Below are 22,466 nucleotides of genomic sequence, written 5' to 3'. Positions count from 1 at the left end.
GTAACTAAATTTGCGAATTTCAGTTGCGAAACTTTTGCAACAGTTTACAATACTCGCAACTGTTTTTTTTTTGTTACGATTTGCAACAGAAATGAGTTGTACACATGCGACGTGTGTGTGTGGCTGCCCACACTTTCAAGATGACTCGGTTTTAGCCCATTCAGATACTTTGAGTCATCATCAAAAATGAATCAGTCTTTATGATTATTGAGAACCAACCTCGTTCTCTTCTTTACCTCTCATTCTCTTTTCTCTTCTTCTCTCGTTCTCTTCTCTCTCTGTTCCTTAAACATTGAAACAAAATATATACCTTTGTTTCCTTGTTGATTTTTGAGAAAAAAACTTATTAGGGTTTAGATTATTAGGGCTCAGACACTTAATTCTTTTTCCCATTTCAATTTCAGACTCCAAATCTCAGCTAAGGCTTTGGTTAAACTGATTCAGGTAATCTATGTTTCTTAAATTTGGGTTTTTTTTTAAACTTCATGTTGATTTGGATAAAGAATGGAGTTAAATTGATCTGTAAAATTTGTTAATTAGGTTTAATTAATTGATTCAGTGAGATTTTTGTACAGATCGAGTATCCATATCATTCCGGTGGACTAGTGGATCTAGCGGGTTCAGATCTTATGTGTAAGGGTATGAAAAAAGTTGGTTTCACATCGATTTCAATTTTTTTTTTTTTTTTTTTTATCATTGTGGTACTTCAATTGAATGACTGAGCATGTGGATTTAATAACTTCATCTCTCTCGGTGAATTGAATGACTTAGGAATATAAATTGAATATCTTTAGATGAACTTGTTATAATGTTAGAATTAATCTTAGAGATCTTTATTTTATTTCTGTTTTGCTTATAAGATTTGGGTTTTAGGTTTTCTGATAATCATGATGAGTTGATGTTGTTTCTTAAACAGTTCATCCATCAACCAAAATCTCAGAAAAGTAATGGCGGGATTACAAATTATCTGGTCGAGGGGAAAGGAGAGAGTTATATAGCCTTCTTGTTTCATCTTTTGTTTTTCCGAGTTTCTTTAAATGAAGATATACAATTTCCAGTAGCACCACTTACTCGTGAATGCTACATAACTTTTCAAACTGTGAAGTATTTTAACAATGAGGAATTTGAAGATGAGAAGTACGATGAGTTCATAAAAAGTAAGTTGTTTAGATTCTACAACTCATACCTAACTTTACTTTTAGCTTCCCAAGTAGTGCATAAGATATTTCCAGTATCCGGCATTTCTCGATATGTTATTATACCACCTTTAGTTATTAATGTTAGAGACTTGAGGTAATTATTACTACCTAATGCAGAGAATCTACTGCCATTTTCATAGGTATTGTGTATCATTACTTTCTTTCTACTTTTTTTTGGCTGTTTCGTGATGCTAGTACTATTTTTCAGAATATGAGGATGCGTCTATAAAAACTAGCAGTAGTCTTGCTTTTTTGAACTTCGTTCAAAGCGTGATATTTAGCACGACTCTTTCAATGGCTATGGTATTGTGTTCACATGGAATTATGAGGGGAGAGATGACGGTGATTTGGTTAGTTTTCAATAATATTTTGTTGATCATGTTTTTACATATGGTATCCCTTGTTTCATCTCTTTGACATGAATGTGATTTTGGAATACCAGGTTATGGTAAATGGGCTTCTTTTCCAGCTATCTCTTCCTCTCAATTTTCTTGGTGGTGTGTATCGGGAGTCCAAGCAGGGTCTTGTTGATATGAAGTCCATGTTTCAGTTACTAGAGGTATCACATGAACTTTTCTACTATGTTGTTCCTTCTTAAGATTAGCTACTTATGTATTATTAACTAGGCAGTTGATCTTTGTTTTTTGAAAAGTTTCCATATCGGAGCACCCTCTGTTTTACTTGATTTCGTAGTAGTGGCTAGTTTAAATAAACGTTTGATATCAGTTCTCTATGCTTAAGTTATTATTTAGAATTAATTTGTGCCTGATGAATTATGTATTCAGCTCTGCATTTAGATTTTTCAAATTTTTTCTTGATTATCATAAGATTTATAATGGACGCCTATCGGTTCTTTTTTAATTTCAAACCAGCAAAGTGAATCACTACTAATATAGTATAGATCTTCAATTTGTAGCCTCTGTACTAAGAAACAAGAAATGACCACAGGGCACGCGCTATTGATTCAGTGAGCGAGATCTTTGACATAGTTAATAATCCTGGAGCAAGCACCTCGTGATTCTGTGTGAAAGGATGTCCTACTCGGATAAGTTGGTTTATGGGAACCATATCAGCTGCCCAAGTTGTTGATACAATGTGTTGAAGTTGAACTGCAGAACACTTATACATGCTTTAACTTCTATCTGTTCAGCATAAGGACCAAAAAATGAGGTCCAAGCACCTTTAATTTGCTTTTCTAATAAGAGGTTTTGTTGCATCTCATTACCTCACAGGCATACCGGTGGATCATGTTTTGGTCGCAGTTAGAGGGACGGATCTGTTCATGGGAGCTGCTGGGATGATTTAATTATTGTGTTGCTTTTCATTGTTCTACTCTGACTTCTTATATCTAGCTTTCCTTCTTACACTGATTAACATCCTTAACTAATTATGTCTTATAATTTCATGACTTTTAACAGTGTAAACAAGATTAGCTTTTCCTGACTTATTGCGAAGTTTGAAACTCTTTTTAGTCGAGTATTTGCAAGTGTAAGTCAACTAGATATGCTTTAGTGAAAGATGGACATCTTGTCTAAACCAAAATCCTGTGCTGATAAACTACTTTGTTGTACTTGCTGCAATAGATGCTTTTCCGATCTTTTTTTCCCCCTTAATGTATACTTGTTGTCCTATCCCGTTTCCTGGTTTTCATTGGTTTTTTTTCCATTTTCCACATGCATACCAAGTGGTATTACATTCTTCCTTGGAGGTGATCCTTGTTGGTAGATCCGGTTCAAGAGCTTGTTAAATCATTGACTGGTAAAGACCCAAATGTTACTGTAAATCTTGGTGAAGTTATTGCTCTTGGTGCCCCATTTCGGGTTAGTTACGGCTCATTCCTTGTGTTTGTTATTAGGTTAGATATTACTATTATTAGTAGTGATGTTGTATATACGAAATAGATGAAAGCCGTTTGCCTTGGTTCTAATGGTACCTGTAGGTGTAGGTTTTTTTTTTTTTTTTTGGGGACATATAATTAGGTGGTATGTTTCACACTTTTATTTTAACATAAGATAGGTGATAGTTATAGGTTCATCTTCTTATGAAGCTAAAGCACAATAACTTGAGATGAAACAGTCATGTCTGCTTACAACAAAGCAATGTATACTTCGAACTTATCTTGTTTTTCGTGTCTTCATTAGACAAGTTCATAAAATCAATTACTAATGTATTGTTTTTCTTGTGTTTACATGAAAGTATGCTCGACAAGCAGCTGGTCGGCTCTCATGGTCAATACTTTTGCAAATGCTTCTGCCAGTACAGGTTCACCAATGGTTCCATGTTTTGTTTCAATTTGAAACTGATTTTTTTTTTGGTAGTTTCTCTATCAGAATGTATACTTTTCAGATTTCTATAGTGTTATGTAATTTTTTTTCACATTTGGAACTTTAGAGATTGTAGTTTGTTGAACTTGTAAAATGAAGTCAGTTAATAATTGTCATTCAGTTTCAATTTTTTTGATAGTTTTGTTGGATTAACTTGATTACCAAATAAAAATGGTTACTTGATTTTATTACAGGAACTCTGATTTTGACCTGGTTTTGGCCAGTCAAAACCACTATTTTTTTGGTGTTGCAAAACTTCGCAACTGAATGCTGCAGTTGAGATTTTCAATTCGTAACCGTTTCAAACTGTTGCGACCTCCTAATTTCGCAACTGTTAGGAACTGTTACGACGTTTTTACGTTGCAACAGTTTGAAATTATTGCAACCGAAACTTTGCAACTGCTAGAAGTCGTTGCGAAAGTTTGCAACATCGAGTCTCGTAACAGATTGAAATTGTTGCAACCCATATTTGCAACTAAATTACCGTTTCTAATCACTAAAAATGGTGTAGTGAAGGGGGAGTGATAAATATCACCATAGTATTATTGTTAAAGTTGTGATATAATTGAACTTTGACACTGTGTAATAATACTATGATACTGTATAACAATGATCGAGACCGATGCTTTCTCATTGTTATAGCTACGAATCTTCAACAACGGTGATGCTAAACTTACAACCTTTGGGATCATTGGAGTACTTGGAAATGACGAAGATTTCGAGGAATGTTGAAGATTAGACATGTGGAATAGGAAATACTAAAGTTTCTTTATCTTTTTTGTATTCCATATGTATTGATAGTTTTGTCACTAAAATTGACAAAGGGGGAGATTGTTAGAGCATTGCTCGGTCGAACTCGTATGCGTTGCTATCTCAAGCACGTTTTTCAATGTTAGTGATCAAAACTATAAGTCTTGATTTCTAATCTATTATAGCTAAGTCTCGGACTAGTTGAGATCAAGGACTTCATGGCGATTCATCATACAAGAAGAAGAACTACTCAAGGAACCGGTGGAACTTCTCGACAAAAAGGTATGTGAAGACTTGAACTTATCTGTCACTCAAAAGTCTATCTACTCTATCTCCTACTCTTGGAGACAAGAAGTCGTATGATATATATATAGACTTGGATTATGCACATTTGGTATTTCGAGCCGAGTATACCTCGCCTATCTATATCTCGAAATATGTGTTGGTAGGATTTTTGCTTCGATCAAGTTTATCTTTACCTAGTGACGAAAGTCATGATATGTTTGAATCACTTTGAAAATTGCTTTGACGAGAAATGGTTTGTGGATAACAACTATATAACGTCTTCTAAGAATGTTTCAACGATTGAAATGAGAGTTTAGATTACATAACCAATGGTGGACATAAACATTGTTATGGAAACACATTTATGTATAAGTCCTATTCCTTGAACCAAAATTTGCGAACTTTGTCGATCAAGAGAAACCGGAAGAATGGCTTTGCCAAGTCCGCGAACTCAGTCCGTGAACTGCCGAACTTCTCATCCCGAGAAATTCTGCTGGAGTTGACAAACTAGACTAGTCCGCCAACTCAGTACGCGAACCCAGTCCGCGAACCGGCGGAAAGTCTTTGCCGATATTTTCTACTGGAGTTTGTAAACTCTACCGGTTGCTTAAGTCCGCGAACCTAGTCTGCGAAATTGAGAAATTTTATATATCTGAAGATGATTTCTGAACTTAAACTTAAAAAGACTAAGGAATGCAGTATGCAAACCGTGGCTATAAAAGTTCATGAACCGATTCTAGTGAATCAAATCATCTTTGGTTCAATTGTGTCTTGTGTAGTACATAAGATTTCCTTGCAATTGAACAATTCTCTAACTAGTTCATTTGAAGTCATTTGAACTAGTTATGGTGAAGAATAACATGGTTGATATGAAATGCTCATATGGCTAACCTTTTCGTTGACTATTATTGAACCAACAAGTGCATACGTTTGGGTACGGTTAACAAACCTAGAAGTGTGCATCGTCAAGTGTGTGTAACAAGATAAGTTTTCGATCTAACAGTTGAGAAATATTAGCTTGAATCTAAATCAGGTTTCATCTAACGGTGGATATTGTTTTCTTTGTGACCAAGGCAAGACCCTGATTTGAAAGACTATATAAAGGAGACATATAGTATTGTGCAAAACTAATCCCCACACCTTACGTGTGATACTAGTTTGCATACTAGAGTTGATTCTCCTTTATCCCTCTGGTTTTCTTTTCTCAAACCGGGTTAACGACTTAAAGACTTAATTAAGATTGTGAAGCCAGACCGATACTACTTTTATCGTAGTTGTTTGATCTGATCTTGCATCTTCTATCGTACGAGTACAATCAGATTGATTGGCTTGAGATTGATATCTCTGATAGGAAAGATATAAAAAGTAATCACAAACGTCTTCGTCTCATCGTTTGTGATTCCGCAACATCTTGTTTTGTTACCATACGATTAAGATTGTTGTGAGGCGATTGATTAATCTAGGCTGTTCTTCGGGAATATAAGACCGGATTATCAATTGGTTCCTGTTCACCTTGATTATTATCAAAAGATGGAACAAAACCTTTAGGGTTTATCTGTGGGAGACAGATTGATCCTTTGATAGACTTGTCTGTGTGAGACAGATTTGTTTATTGTCAAAGCCTGCGATTTTGGGTCGTAGCAACTCTTAGTTGTGGGTGAGATCAGCTAAGGGAATCAAGTGCGCAATATCCTACTGGGATCATAGGCGTAGGAGCATAATTGTACCTTGGATCAGTGGGAGATTGATTGGGGTTGAACTACAGTCCAGTCCGAAGTTAGCTTGGAGTAGGCTAGTGTCTGTAGCGGCTTAATACAGTGTGTGTTCAATATGGACTAGGTCCCGAGGTTTTTCTGCATTTGCGGTTTCCTCGTTAACAAAATTTCTGGTGTCTGTGTTATTTCAATTTCCGCATTATATTGTTTTATCTTTATAATTGAAATAATACAGGTTGTGCGTTAGATCATCAATTAGAATAATCCAATCTTTGGTTGTTGATTGCCATTGATTGATCCTTGGATATTGGTCTTTGGTACCATCCAAGTTATTCCTTGTATTTGATTAGAACTCGCAGTTCCTGCTTGAGTAAATCAAATCAAGAGAGAGATATAAACTTGTTGATATACTTTTAATTGATTGAGTCTTGTTGATTCTCTTAAAATTATATTCGAGTTAGTCCATACAGATTGCTAAGGGAAATATTGGGTGGTGTTGTTAGACCCCCGCTTTTTCACTAATTATCCATAAACTTAGACCTTTCAATTTTAAACAAGACAAGTACTAGGTTAGTTAACTAGCATTTCTTGTTAAGGCATTCGATTAGACTTGATTAACCGAAACCACACTTCGATAAGTCTAACTAAGATCAGAATTAACTTAGTTTCTCTTATCCGGAATCGAATTGGACTAAAAAACTCATCCCGTAAACCTTTTATTTCGTTAACTCATAAATAATTCATACAAACCAAATAAATCAACTTGCATAATTATTCACCTCAACCGGAAGCAATTGAAACAACATAGACATTAAAGCACCGCAATTGCACCGAAATTTTGTAAGCCTAAACAATTGATACTACACTGTAAAGCAGGATAATAATAGTTTTTCTTAACCGGAACCAATTGAATCACACATACATTCATACACACATAATGGAATAAACATCAATTTTACCGAAATTTTTTGTTGAGCAAAAGCAATAAATATATATTAAATAAACTCGGGATTTTCTTAAACAGGAAAACAATTAACTAACAACATTGTTACCTCAAATTTCGCATCCACTTCTCCAATAAGTTTGTGTCTTCATCTAGGGAGAATTGATATCGAAATATCATCGTGTTGTCATCCTTATGCAAAAACAAAAGAATAACAACAACCAACCTTTACCAGAGAAAGGTTGAAAATCGGTTTTAACAATTGCAAGCAAAAGTTGAAAACCGTCGAAACACATATGCTTTTATGCTAAACCAAAACCGATTCAACATATTGTGACTTTTTCACATATTGTTTCTATCAGAACCCCTCATGATTCTTTGATAAAGCCTACCAACATGGGCTAGAACTTAATCCTGCTAAATCAAAAAGTCACCCAAACCACAAGGGTTCACAAAATATGAGATCGAATATTAAGGTAGTAAAATCGAAATCAAACATCCCATAAACATTCATAGCAATAATATAAAAGCATTCAAGCACGGGCTATGTAAACCGAAAACTATCACAAGAAAATTATAAATCAAATAATTTTATTCATAATAGTTTTATTCAAAATAGACTTTATTGAAATAATCAAAAACTACTGTCTATTTTTCTTTTTCTTGAAAACAAGTCAGGCTTCATTTGTTTGCACATTTGAATCCTCATAGTCTTCTTCTTGTTCTCCTTTAAGGAACTCATTATTAGTCATTACGATTCCTTCAAGAGTTTCCGGATCATATTTGTAGGAAAACATTAACTGTCTCTGGATACAGTCCAATTGTCTCCCAAGACGTAAAATGTGAAACATGAGATCCCCATTACTATAGGTTTGATCATATGAGATACTTGATCCCTTTTGAGTTCCACTCATCCAGTTAATAATTCCCTGAGAAACAGTTTTAGTATCTTTCTTATCTCCAGGGTTGTTCCCTATTGCACTTTCACATAACTTGGTGATGAGACGGGGATATCCAAGATTTCTATGGAATCCTGTGATATTGAGAGATTCAATGATTTTAATCATTTGATTGATAATTATCCCACAAATATCAATCTGTTTCTTCCCTTCAAGAAGGTAATAAACCAATTCAGCAAATTCTCTATTCCATAGAGAAGAATTTCTTGAACAAGCAAAGAGAGTTGGTACGACAAGTTTACCGAAAATCCTCAAATGTAAGGGTACGTCTTTGGTTATCATCCTTCCCTTTTTCCATTCAACAGTTTTACCAGTGATAGGTTTGAAATGCTATCGTGCTCACTTCCAAAACCAGTAATCATATGACCCTTCTCATTGTAGTTGATGATTTCTGATATCATCTTTCTGTTGACATGAAGAAACGTACTTCCAATCAAGGTGCTAAACGTAAGTTTTTAATGAATATTGTGAATATTACCATAAAAAATTCTTACTATGTCAGGTGAATAGTTTTCAAATACAAACATATTTCCCCAGATTCGGTCTTGAACAAACTTCACATAATTGGTTTCTGAAACATCTGGATTGAATCTCTTTTCTTCAGTGAAGCTTACTTCCTTCAAAATTTGATATCTTTCATAACATGTTTTATCTACAAAAATTTTAAGGGCATGCTTCCCTTTTATCAAGTGAGGATACTTGATCTTCTCAACTTCCCGGAGAAGGATGAAAGGATTCAAAACATACTTGTCTAACCCAGAGATTTCTTCTCTTGTTTTTCTCTTTCCCATACTTGCGAAAATATGAAAAATACTAGTTACGGTTTTGGGCAATCTTCCCCAATATGTTTGAACACATAACAAGAGATTATCTTTTATAGGAATACTTGATATCAAAAACCGAAAATAACTAGTTTTAGGAAACACACCCAAAATCGGAAACCAAGGCTTGTGGGGAAACAATTCCGATTTTGTGTCTAGGTCTTTCTTTTGGAAAACCGGTTTTCTATGGACTGGATCTTTATTTTGGATTGATTCCATATTTTTGTCCAAAAATCTATTTACTCTTTTATTACCAGAATTTGATAATATCACTTGAAATTTACTCAAGAGTTTACTAGAGTACGCAGATACAAGTTTGAACAGAATATGATATTCGTTGAAAATACCATTAGAATCATAAATCATGTAATATTTCAAAAGATCACTTGCTTTATTAAAATAGTTGTGAGGTGTATGAAGCAATCCATTGTTAATAAAATTATTAACCGAAAACTCATTTCTTGTAGGAATACATATTTTCTAAACTCGCATCCTAGGTGGCGAAACATTAACAGTCCTAGATCTTAAAATGTATATGTGTATACTTTGGTAGGCCATCCAAAATATATTTAAGATTCCTGATTTTTACGGAACACAATAGCCGATGTTCATAAAAATATTGAGCAGAATCTTATGCATATTAAAGATACGACATGTCTCATAGGCCATTGTATCATTGTTCACCATAATGATATACAATCCTATGATATCCAAAGGATTATGTAAGTCACTCGAGGCATACATAGGCATAATTCCTAACAGGTTTAGGAAAAAGAGTATTACATACTTCATACGTGTTTTCCACCACGATCTTAGAAAGTAGTCAAATCCTTCCATTACGTTAACTGAATCGACCATTAGATTCAATTTCTTATAAGTTGGATCGCACCAACCACAGATTGTTAGATCTTTTCGTGTTTGCATGCTCTGATACCAATTGAAAATATGAGGGTACCCAAATATACCTTAATCTAAAACTTTTCCTACCTATAAGTCCTTTCTCCGAAAGTGATTGTCTATGGACTGAGTCGAGACAATACAACTAATCGGTTCATACTTCATGTGATCATCTATGTATACGAGATCGAGACAATACAACAACGAAGTATGTTTACTTGATAAAAAGGTTCGGACTTAACCAAACACAATAGGATTCACTTATCAAGTAAATAAGAATTAACGTTTGTGTGATTTACTTTAATTATAATAAAACAATTATAATGCGGAAAATAAAAGTAAATGACACAGCAGGATTTTGCTAACGAGGAAAACTGCAAATGCAGAAAAACCCCTGGACCTAGCCTTTGAATACTCTCAGGATTAAGCCGCTACACAAAATTACACCAACTTCGTATAGTTGAGACCAAGAAACTAAACCTATAGTTCACCTAATTCCGTCTGTATTCCCACGCCTCCAACTTATAAATAAGTCACGTACTTGGATCAATTCCTTTGGTTCGTATTCCAAACAGTAAAGGAACAACAAATCTGTTTGGTATCAATTCTCTTCAACCAAGTGATATGAGTCGGACAAAGGCTCTTCTGTTTATCTTAACATAAACTCCTTCGTCAGGTCCTTAGATATATTTTATGTTCAATTACCTAAGTAATCGTTAAGATTTTGCAATCAACACTCTTAATCCAAAGAATTGTGTTGATGCCGATCTACTCAGTTAATCAATCCAATTCTATCACAAGGATAAAACCGATTATTAATTGGATCCTCTTTTTACCGAAACAAGTATTGTGCACACCAAAGATTATGAACTCACAAATCAGAAATCTTCAATATCTTATTCATCCTCAAATCTTCTTATATCTTCAATAAACACCTGCACACAATCATTTGAATCTCTTGTGATCAATCACGTACAGAATGGAGTCTGTTAACAATGGATTATCACAAGATCGTCTTTAGAACTAACAATAGTCTAAAGATCCCTGTCGAAACTTTGAAATAGTTTGAGTGAAGCTTATATCAGAATAGAATATCCTCAAGCATAAACAAACTAGGTGCAATCAAAGTTCAACCACCGTTAGTCAATCGAATCAATGAAAACAAAAGATAAACCGCAATTATCTAATTTCCCACCAACGGTACTGACTAGAGCTTCTCAATCCCAAAGAAGACTTTAAACCGAGCGGCCGTAAGAGATTTCTCCTAATTAGGTTATTTTCCTCTCCGAATAGGCGGCTTCACCAGTAGCAGCACAACAAGAGGTAGTTTGTCGTTACGAAGGATTAGTTTGCTAGAAAAGGAAAACTTCAGTATTTACAAACTAGGAAGTTTGGACACCAAGAAATTTCCAAAACCGAAAATATTCTCAAGATATTCATTAAATAACAAATTAGGTTTCCATAATTCCTGGAAATGCTTTGTCCTAAAATAATGATCGAAATCTCTCAGAAAATCTCTAATTAGTAAATGCACATTACTAATTCTTATTTCCCTACAAAATGAAATTAATAACCTTAATTAAAAGATTCTTAACTTATTTATGTTTCTATCCTTGGATTCTCTTCCCTTAGCTATTAAGGAATAACTTTGAACAATTAAATAATAAACATTCACAATACGTGTTCAAAGTATGTCGACATCCTAACTTTTTAAGTTCTCTTTCATAGTTACAACCTTGAAACCGATTTTCCACACTTCCAAACAAGTTTAGAATTGGTTCATCTGACTTTCAAGAACTATGCGATTGATCAAATAACATTCAATCACAAATCATGGGTTTAACGGTTTAACCAAAACAAGTTTCGGTTCTACCTCCATGTGAGTACTGTGCATAGTCACACTAGCTTTCCAAAATTCGGTTGACTAGGTACTAGGATCGGTTCCCCGCATATATATGGTATCTAACTTCAATGTGTTGCACATGTCCATAGGATCAGTTCCCTTTTGCCTAAAAACATGTTGCACATGTCCATAGGATCGGTTCCCCTTTCTGCTATAAACCTGTTGCACCTCATACAAGGATCGGTTCCCCTTTGTGATGTACTGCACCTCTTACTAGGATCGGTTCCCTTTTCCCGTATTTGGTCAGACATAAAATCACAAACCCGATCATACCATCTCAGGTGATTATTTAAGATCGGTTTCACTAGTAAAAGTCATACCAATACATAAGTCAGGCTTCTGTGAATAGTTCTACCAAGAACACAAACAAGTTGTGAGCGGTTATACTCAATCACACATATTGGTTGTTCATAAGATAATCAATGAATAACAAAATCAATAACACCTGGCAATTTCGTTTTCGGTTCACAAACAAGTTTATGAACTTACTTCCTTAGAACACGTGTAAACATTGTTCCCTAGGATGAAATCCTCACCTCATACCCATACATAATCACAATAACATTCAAATGATTATGGCGATGTCTTATCCAAAAAGTTTAATGGTTAAGCAGTAAACCTCGTATTGTATTCCTTAATACTATGTCTATCTAGAGTTCAAATATGCTTCGCAGCTTTGTTTTCAATATGCATGACTTGAAAGATGCGTTAGGGAATGAAACATTTCAAGTTAAATATACGTTGTAGCTCCTTGCTTCTTCACGTCTTCGCAATACTTGTAATGTCTCATATCCTAATACTTTCAAGCTAACCTATACGAAGTTGACTCTGGTACATAATCAAGCGACTCTTAACATGAGTTTTGATTCACTGAAATATGACAACCAAACTTGACATACCAACGCTTGGTGGGTTCAACCGAGCTATGCTCTAACAAATAGGGAAACGTGTTGTGGGACCAGGCTACCTAGCCGTCTGGCCATGCCCTAGCCGTGGCCGGTCCCGCACCTTGCAATCCCTTGTTTTCATAATTATTATTTCCCTCATCTCATGAAACTCCTCCGTTTGAGCAAAAATTATGGTTTCTTCATATTTTCTCAAATATTGCTCAAACCATGAAAAAGCCAAAAGGTCAAATGGTCACATGACCGACTAAGCTATTCACGAAAAATATTAAAATATTATTATTTTAATATTCTCAAGATATTGATCAAATGAGCAAAGTCCTACTTTCTCATTCGAGCAAAAATCAAGAATTTCAGTCAAAGATCGAACTCTTCTGAAAATCCAAAATATTGCTCAAACGCACATCAGAAAATACCGAAACTCTCAGGACTGAGACACAGACATTATGGTGACACGGGCATGCTTCCTTGACCGACCAAGACCGGCCCTAAGGCTTGCAAGGAGACGGTCCCACACATTCTTATAATTTTGACCTAATTTGCTCAATTGCTCATATTGGGTCCAAACTTTTTCCAACAACTTGGAATTTGCTCAAACGACCATCAGCTGGTCCCACGACCACCAAGGGTCAGTTTCATGCCCTCTTGGTCAGTCCCTCACTTCTCCATAAAGTAGGTTTTATTACCTAATGCTCAGACGGGCACTTTTTTAATTAATGATGAAACCGGCATTTTATCATCATTCTTTCACCAACTGGTCAATTAAGGACCCTGGTGCACTCTCACTCGAGCACTTGGGAACCATATGGACGTCTATCATCCCATGTGGCCGGTCCCTCCCTTATTCATGACCTATTTTCAGCAATTCATCAATTAACGAATAATTGATCAAAAAATTAGGGTTTCGAACAAACGCTCCACAAATCATCATTCTGAGCAAGTCCAAACACTAATAAATTTATGTCGATCCAACATCTGGATTATTCATAAAATATTTGATAGTTTACCAATATTTTAATTAATATTTTATTGGGTCACGTTACCAATAAATAATTTGACGAATTGCGCAATACTTGCTCAGTTGTTCGAATATTAATCCAACTATCAAAATTCAGTAATTTATCGATATTCAGTAATTCGTCGAATTGGGAAATACTTGTGCAGTTGCTCGAATATTGATCCAACTATCAATATTCAGTAATTCGTCGATTTGAGCAATACTTGCTCAGTTGCTCGAATATTGATGTAACTATCAATATTCAGTAATTCGCCGAATCGAGCAATCTCGAATTTACAATACTTTCTCAGACGAGCAATATCAACATAAGAATTGTACGTATTTTCAATTCATGAATCATTGAGCATTCGTCACTCATGCTCAATTCAACAAAACTTAGACTCACTGTCTAATTAAGTCAACGACTGACTAATCAAATACGCGTCTGCTTTGCAGACTCCACGTTCGTGAGACATCAATCACGTCACATGGGGGGATATCAATTAAGGTTTTGGTCTGGCGGTCTACGGTACGTGTGTTCATCCACGATGATAAATGTAAGTAAGTCGTGCAAACAGTTGAAGGAGTTAGCAAAGTGGTGGGTGCATGATCAATCAAGTCTCCACACGACATGGAACTGATTTTACCACGATCTCCCACTCTTTCACTCCAGAAACCGTCACACTTACTGGGATCAATGTGTTCACTATTCTGAAAATATAAATAAGTCTCTGAATCCATGATTGAACAAGACACGGAAATGCACGAGATATTGAACAGACACTCCATCGTCAAACCAAGAATCATCGTTTGGGCAACACTCTCTCAATCATTCGAATTTATTTATAATTTGCAGAAACCCACAACACATCCACAATCCTTGATCATCATTGATCTCACACACTTCTCAGCTTCCCTCCTACAGATCAACCCATCTCCCTCTTTGTGACCGAATTGATTCTGGAACGGCCATTGACTTGGTTTAGGCCGGAGTCCTACAGATTCATCTCTCAAACTTAAAGCACACACGTGCATTGCATCTATGTGAGGTTAAGCAGTTTGCTCGGTTGAGGAGTCTCTTCACTTTCCTAAAAAAACAGCAAATAGTTTTTCCCCATTTACACCCGTCCACACGATCGTCTCTCCACTTTCCTTAAAAACCAGAAAATCGTTTTTCCCCATCAACAGATTGGTGACCACATTGGGAGATTAATCTCTCAGTTGCAATCTTGATTTACAAAAATGGTTGATCTTAGGTCAGGTTCAGTTACAAATCCTAACCCTAACCCAAACGGTGCTAGCACTAGCAAAAATAATGGTGGTACTCCAGTCACTACCCCCGCTTCCAATAACATTGCTGCTGGTACTACTCCTCCTCAAATCAACATCGGGAACAACCCTCTCTTCGGTCGATTTCTTGAAGAAATCATAGAAAATCCACCTACCATAGCTGATCTCATGAAAGTTCAGGAAGTTCTTGCCATGAATGAAACAGATATGGCTGCAACACAGAATGAGTTGTGCATTTATCTCAAGACTCTCACAGATATACTGTTGTACGAGAAAGCCAGGCCTCAAGGTAAAAAAGGAAAATCCAAGGAGGTACCCTCAACTACTGATCCTAACATCTCCCCGATCCAGATTCCATAAGATGATGAAGTTGTTGCGGACAACACGCCAGTGAAAGAGCCAACCAGTTTCATCACTTGTGAAGATTTGGAACGCCTCTTGGAGAACCGTGGAAAAGATAAGACATCCTCTGTCCGTCTTCATCAACCTCCATACCCTGCTTCTACACAAAGAATTCCTCTACCGAAGGATTATACTTTTCCAACGTTCACGCTTTATGATGGAACATGCAATGCTTGAGAACATGTTTCTCGATTTTTGGAATCATTGGGTGAATGAGCATGACCATGTTGTCCGTATGAAGTAATTTTCAAAGTATATGACAGGCAAAGCATACACCTGGTACAATAACATCGTGTCAGGAAGCATCACCAGTTGGAGAGAAATGATTAATGTTTTCTACCGAAAATACTTCTTCGTCTCGGAACAAGTTACTCTCTATGATTTAGGAAGAATGTTTCAAAAGAACAATGAGCATCCGAACGACTATGAGAAGAAATTCAGAGTCCAAGTTTTGGATTGTCATGACCCAAATGTCACTTAGCAAAAACTTGTAGACTTGTGCATCAATGGAACGATCCCGTTCTATAGAGCTTTACTGGAAACTCTCAAATTCCAAACTTTCTCAGAACTTCATGAAGCAGTGAAGCGATCAACAACCACCGCACCTGCTTTACTGGAAAGAGAAAAGTGTACAAATATTGAGGAACCTCATGAAACTCGCAACAACCGACTCCTGGTCAACGAACAATACAATATCCAACCTTCCACAAAAGATGTTGTTGAAGGAAGCAAAAGGAAAGCCGGGGCACCACAGCACAAGCATGCTTCTCCAATCTCTCAGTCTCATCCGAAAGCGCTAAGAAAGGATAACCAATCCTGAAATGCACAAACCTCGATCCAGCATCAACAAACGGGGAAATGATACTCAAACTTCTTCTTCCAATTGAAGAAGTGATCGAGTTACTGGAAGTCTGGATTCGAGATGGTGCAATCAAATTTCCATTCATCGAGAGAGAGCCAACCGAAGAAGAAGGTACTGTTGTATTCATAGGTTCATCAATCATTCAACAAGTGACTGCAATATTTTGAAGCACATATTCAAAGAGAATGTTGAGCCAGGAGAGTTTCAAATGGGGACTGAAGGAGTAAACAAGGACCCTCTCCCAATCAGGACATCAATCTCTCCGAGCAACCTTTCAATGAAGCAGTTCAATCCTTAGACAAGCATATATGTAAATTGCACTATCTGTCTAAGGCACAAAGGAAAGCCATGTTCACAGCACCGAATTACATCGTGTTAGGCGTCTGTCCATCCTGGAAATACTCCCTAAACCTTCATCCACAGACAAGGAGATGCATGACTGGGGACTGCTTTCTACAGTCTATCTCAGAGGAAATGAATTAGAAAAAATTTTGATCGATGCTGACACTGCCATCAACATCATTCCACTGAAAACCCTCAGATATGCATGTATCACTCTACAAGAATCTAATCATGCTCCCATCTCAATCAGAGACCATGAAGGAACGCCCAGAGATGCTTATGGATATATCACTCTCAAAGTGCAAATAGGTTCAACATGGACAGAAACCAAGTTTCACATAATCAGAAAGATTCAAGATATGACATGATCCTCGGACGAGCGTGGATCCACGCTGAAAAGATGGCGACTAACAAAGCGCCTTTGGTTGCACATCTCTCCAACGAAGAAATTTCCGATCCAGAAGATTAGACTGACGCTCCATCATCAAGGAACTTGGAGGAATTTTGAACTTTGACGAGGTTGAAACAAGAACCTGCAAAAGATGCATGGACATTCATAAAGAGGTTCCACACTCAGGCAAGTCTAATTCCTCCCATGTCTATGTCATCTATTTCCTCACATGTTATCCTAGCATGAGGACTCAATTTTGCTAGAAAATATACTAATGCAAGATGTTATGGATGGGTAGTTTCACCACACTAATATTTTACCAAGTGCTTGAATCTGATACCTCTACGAATCGAGCATCTCACCGAGACATTCATTACTGAGATGATGTTCAAGCATGAGAAAGAATATCTTGGGTATTCTGTCATGTGACTTTCCTTGTTAGTTACTTAGCTCCGGTGGGTGCCCTTATCTGAAGCTGTTGTGTGCCTCAGGTACTAGTGTCGGATAGTGTTGTGTGGCTAGTAGTGAATCAATGAGAGCTTGACACTTGTCCTTTTTCAATTAGTTGATTAGATTAGGGTTTCTCTTTCTTATGAGTTGCATTTAGGCTGTAAGAAACCGTTTTTAGAGGACAAGAAATGAATTATTGAGGTTCTTGGCTGCTGCGGCAGATGTTAATTGTTTTTCTCCGATTCAATTTCGTTCGGATTCAATCCTATTAATTGCTAATCATACTAGAACAGTACAATTGGTATTCAGAGTCGTTCTTCCTATCACCATTTTTTTTTTTCTCACCATGGTTGTTCAGACTTGTAAGGAACTTACTGATGCATCTAATAGACAGGAAGCTCAGATCGACAAAATTCAGCTTCAACTAGAGTCGATGCTGACCAAAGAAGATTTAGAAAAGAGGATCAAAGCTAATTTTGAAGCTCAGCTGTCAATTTTAACAAAAACAATTCAATCTGAAATAGAAAATCTTCATTCAAACAAAATTTTTGAAGATGGTGAACATAGTGGATCTCTAGGTAATCAAACTGATTTTACTAATGCTGGAGGTGGACATCGTGTTCACTCTTACACTGGTGGTCGTGATTCTCACCACCGTCCACCGAGAATGGATTTTCCACGTTTTGATGGTGACAACCCAAAGAGCTGGATTCATAAATGTGAATACTATTTCCAGATGCAAGAGGTACCAGAATTTCACAAAGCATGAATGGCAGCAATACAGCTTGATGGTAAAGTAGGTAAATGGTTTGAGAATTTCAGATTGAATAAACATCACATCTCCTGGCCAGAGTTATCTGAAAGTATTTGCTCTCGTTTTGAAAATCCTTCTCATGATAATATAGTTGGTATCTTTAATAAATTAGTTCAACTTACCACTGTTGAAGCATATTTCGAAGAATTTGAGTATTACAAGGCTTTGTTGCTTAGTGTTCATAAGGATTTCCCTGAATCTTATTTCATTGCTAGTTTTATTGGTGGTTTTAATGAGGAACTTATAAATTCAATCTTAATGTTTGAGCCTAAAACACTAATGAATGCCTTTTCTCTTGCAAGAATGCAAGAGAAAACACTCCTCCTACAACATAAAACTCCTAAACCCACTACAAGAAATTTTTCTCCATCTTACACTACTTCAAGACACTTTACACCACCCACATTTACTCCTAAACCTACTTCTATACCTCTTACTTCATCAACCACTCAATCCATACCTAAACCCTCTCCACCATTACCCTTCAAAAAACTCACCCCTGAGCAGGTGCAAGCAAGAAAAGCACATGGTCTATGCTTCAATTGTGATGAAACATACAGAAGGGGTCATGTGTGTAAGAAACAATACTTATGTGTGTTGATTGGTGAAGAAGCTGAAGAAATATCTGATCCTGGATTAGATACAGAACATGAGACTGATGAGGAACCACTGGTGGAAAGTGACATGGGTATCTCCCTAAATGCTGACTGGTACTAGCTCAGATGATACAATTAGAATCCCTAGCTTGGTCAAGAAGAAGACGATATCCATCCTCATAGATTCTGGCAGTACCCATAGCTTCATTGACTCTACCCTAGCCAAAAACTTACAATATCCCATTGAACACACTGCTAGCCTCCTTGTCACTGTAGATAATGGAGATAAAACTGTCAGTTCTGGTATTTTTTTCTAAGCTGAATTGGTCAATGCAAGGGCATAAATTCTGTGCTGATTTGAGACTTCTTCCCTTGGGTGGATGTGATATTGTTTTGGTGCTGATTGGCTGAGAAATTTGGGGGATGTTGTATTCAACCTGGCTAAGTTATGCATTTCCTTCAAACATCATGGTAAGAAGATCACCTTACAGGGCATCAACAACAACCATCCTTACACATGATGAGTGAGTCTGCTGTTAAGAGGTTTTTTCAAAAACACTCTCATGGATTAGTTGGCCAGCTATTTTTCATTTCCACCACCTATGGTCCATCACAACCACCTCCACAGTTATAACATATTCTTAATCAGTTTGATGATGTGTTCTCTGAACCAAAGTCCCTCCCACCCCAGGAAGACTTATATCATACAATCCCTTTACAACCTCACTCAGTACCTGTTAACTTGAAACCATATAAATGCCCCTATCTTCAAAAATATGTAATGGAACAACTGGTGCAAGAGATGCTAACTTACGGCATTATCCAACCCAGCAACAACCCATTTGCTTCTCATATACTCCTTGTCAAAAAGAAGGACAATTCTTGGAGATTCTGTGTTGATTACAGGAAGCTGAATAGCATTACAATCAAGGACAAATTTCCCATTCCAGTGATTGATGAACTTATATATGAATTACATGGTTCCTAGTTCTTTACTAAGATTGATTTGAAGTCTGGATATCATCAAATCAGAGTATTTCTTCCTGATACACATAAAACTACCTTCAGAACCCATCATGGTCATTTTGAGTTCAAATTCATGCCATTTGGCCTCACAAATGCCCCAGCCACATTTCAAGCACTCGTGAATAAAAATTTTCAACCTCATCTTAGAAAATTTATTTTGGTCTTCTTTGATGATATCCTCATCTACAATGCTTCCTTGGAAGACCATATTATTCATTTACAAGCCACCTTGCAGATTTTCAGGGATAATAAACTGTTTTCCAGCTTCTCCAAATGTTGTTTTGGGCAGTCTGAACTAGAGTATTTGGGACATATTGTTACTGCTAATGGAGTTAAGGCTGACCCAGAAAAAATTTATGCCATGACTGATTGGCCTATACCTACCACTGTCAAAGAATTGAGAGGTTTTCTTGGGTTGACAGGGTATTATAGAAAATTTGTTAAGGATTATGGCCTTATATGTAGATCTCTCACTGATATTCTCAAGAAGGATTCTTTTAGCTGGTCTCCTACTGCAACTAATGCTTTTCTGCAGCTCAAGCATGCCATGACTACTGCACTTGTGCTTGCTCTACCTGATTTCACAAAACCATTTGTTTTGGAAACAGATGCTTGTGATCTGGGTATTGGTGTTGTCCTTATGCAAGACAACAAAGCCATATCTTTTTACAGCAAACCACTACTCCCAAGAGCTGCTGCATTGTCTACATATGAAAAAGAGTTGTTGGCCGTTGTCCAAGCAGTTACTAGGTGGAAGCATTATTTACAAGGTACACATTTCATCATTAGAAAAGACCACCAGAGCATTCAGTATTTCTTAGAACAGAAGTTATCTACTATACTGCAGCAGAAATGGCTCATGAAGTTATTGGGATATGATTATGAGATTGTTTACAAGAAGTGTTCTAATAATAAGGTGGTTGATGCTCTTTCTAGAAGGTCTCATACCAGTGCTACTTGTCATTCTACATCCACATCAAGCCGAGTTTGGACTCAAGATATTCTGGCAAGTTATGCAAATCAAAACCTAGTTGCTCAGCTCACTCTCGCTCCCTACTCCAATAATAATTACTCCTACATCAATGGAATTTTAAGATACAAAAACAGAATATACATTGGCAGTTCAGTTGATACTAGGGATAAAATTTTGAGCTTTATCCATTCTTCAGCTGTTGGGGGGCATTCTGGCATGCAGGCCACCTACATTAGAGCCACATCTCATTTTTTCTGGCATGCCATGAAGAAAGATATTCTCCTTTTTGTCTCCACCTGTGATGTATGCCAAAGAAACAAGGGAGAACACACCTTCCCTGCAGGTTTGCTCCAACCACTACAAATTCCAGATCATGCATGGCAGCATATATCAATGGATTTTATTGATGGTTTACCAATGAGTGAAGGGAAGTCTGTAATCCTAGTTGTGGTGGACAGACTGACTAAATATAACCATTTCATTGGTTTGCACCATCCTTACACTGCTTCATCTGTTGCCAGGGAGTTCATTTCACAAGTTTTCAAGATTCATGGACTTCCTGCATATATTGTGTCTGACAGGGACAAAATTTTCACTAACCATTTTTGGAAGGATTTATTCAAATCCCTGAGGACTCAACTTCATCTCAGAACGGCCTACCACCCACAGACTGATGGACAAACTGCAAGGGTAAACTCTTATCTTGAAAGTTATTTAAGATGTACGTGTGGTCATCAACCAAACAAGTGGCATCTGTGGCTTCCACTAGCTGAATGGTGGTATAATACAAACTATCACACCAGTTTGAAAATGTGCCCCTTCCAAGCATTATATGGCTACTTGCCTCCCCATATGGCTTTTCCTTCATCTGCAACCACATCTGTAGCTTCTGTAGAAACTTATCTTAAGCAGAGGGATGCCATCATTGATCTGTTAAATGACACTCTTCATAAATCCCAAGAAAGGATGATTTTTTTTGCTGATAAAACTAGAACTGACAGGGTGTTTGCAGTTGGTGACAAGGTTTACTTAAAGTTGAAACCTTATAGGCAGGCTTCTGTGGAACTAAGAAGAAACCTTAAACTGGCAGCCAAGTATTATGGTCCTTTCCTCATTATTCATAATGGTACAGCTGCTTATAAGCTGAAATTACCAGCTGAGGCTAGGATTCACCCAGTCTTCCATGTTTCTGAACTTAAACATCACATTGGAGATTCTTACAGTCCTTCTCCTGCACTGCCTGCACTAGATACTGATAATACCATATTGGTAATTCCTGTTGCTGCATTGGACTCTAGAACTATCTTGCACAATGGTATTTCTGTCCCACAATTACTTATCCAATGGACTAATGCTTCTGTGAAGGATGCTACATGGGAAGATACAACTCATATTGCACACCATTTCCCTAAATTTCATCCTTGAGGACAAGGATTTGCTGATGGGGAGGGCATTGTCATGTGACTTTCCTTATTAGTTGCTTAGCTCCGGTGGGTACCCTTATCTGAAGCTGCTGTGTGCCTCAGGCACTAGTGCCGGCCAGTGTTGTGTGGCTAGTAGTGAATCAATGAGATCTTTACACTTGTCCTTTTTCGATTAGTTGATTAGCTTAGGGTTTCTCT

The 22,466-nt window shown here is 36.9% G+C and overlaps 1 long non-coding RNA gene across 2 annotated transcripts; it reads left to right on the top strand.

Annotated features, from left to right (window-relative positions):
* Positions 1-233: 233 nt before the first annotated feature.
* LOC113319291 lies at positions 234-3,703 on the top strand. Of its 2 annotated transcripts, none has more exons than XR_003345301.1 (7): positions 234-444; positions 576-639; positions 917-1,157; positions 1,408-1,549; positions 1,642-1,758; positions 2,148-3,019; positions 3,396-3,703. It is a non-coding gene; the product is annotated as an uncharacterized LOC113319291 (long non-coding RNA). The 2 variants fall into 2 exon arrangements; XR_003345302.1 differs by having other exon boundaries at positions 2,116-3,019.
* Positions 3,704-22,466: the final 18,763 nt, after the last annotated feature.

Source organism: Papaver somniferum, chromosome 10 (genome assembly GCF_003573695.1).
Source record: "Papaver somniferum cultivar HN1 chromosome 10, ASM357369v1, whole genome shotgun sequence".
NCBI classification, from domain to species: Eukaryota; Viridiplantae; Streptophyta; class Magnoliopsida; order Ranunculales; family Papaveraceae; genus Papaver; species Papaver somniferum.
This window is presented reverse-complemented; position numbering and strand designations above follow the sequence as displayed.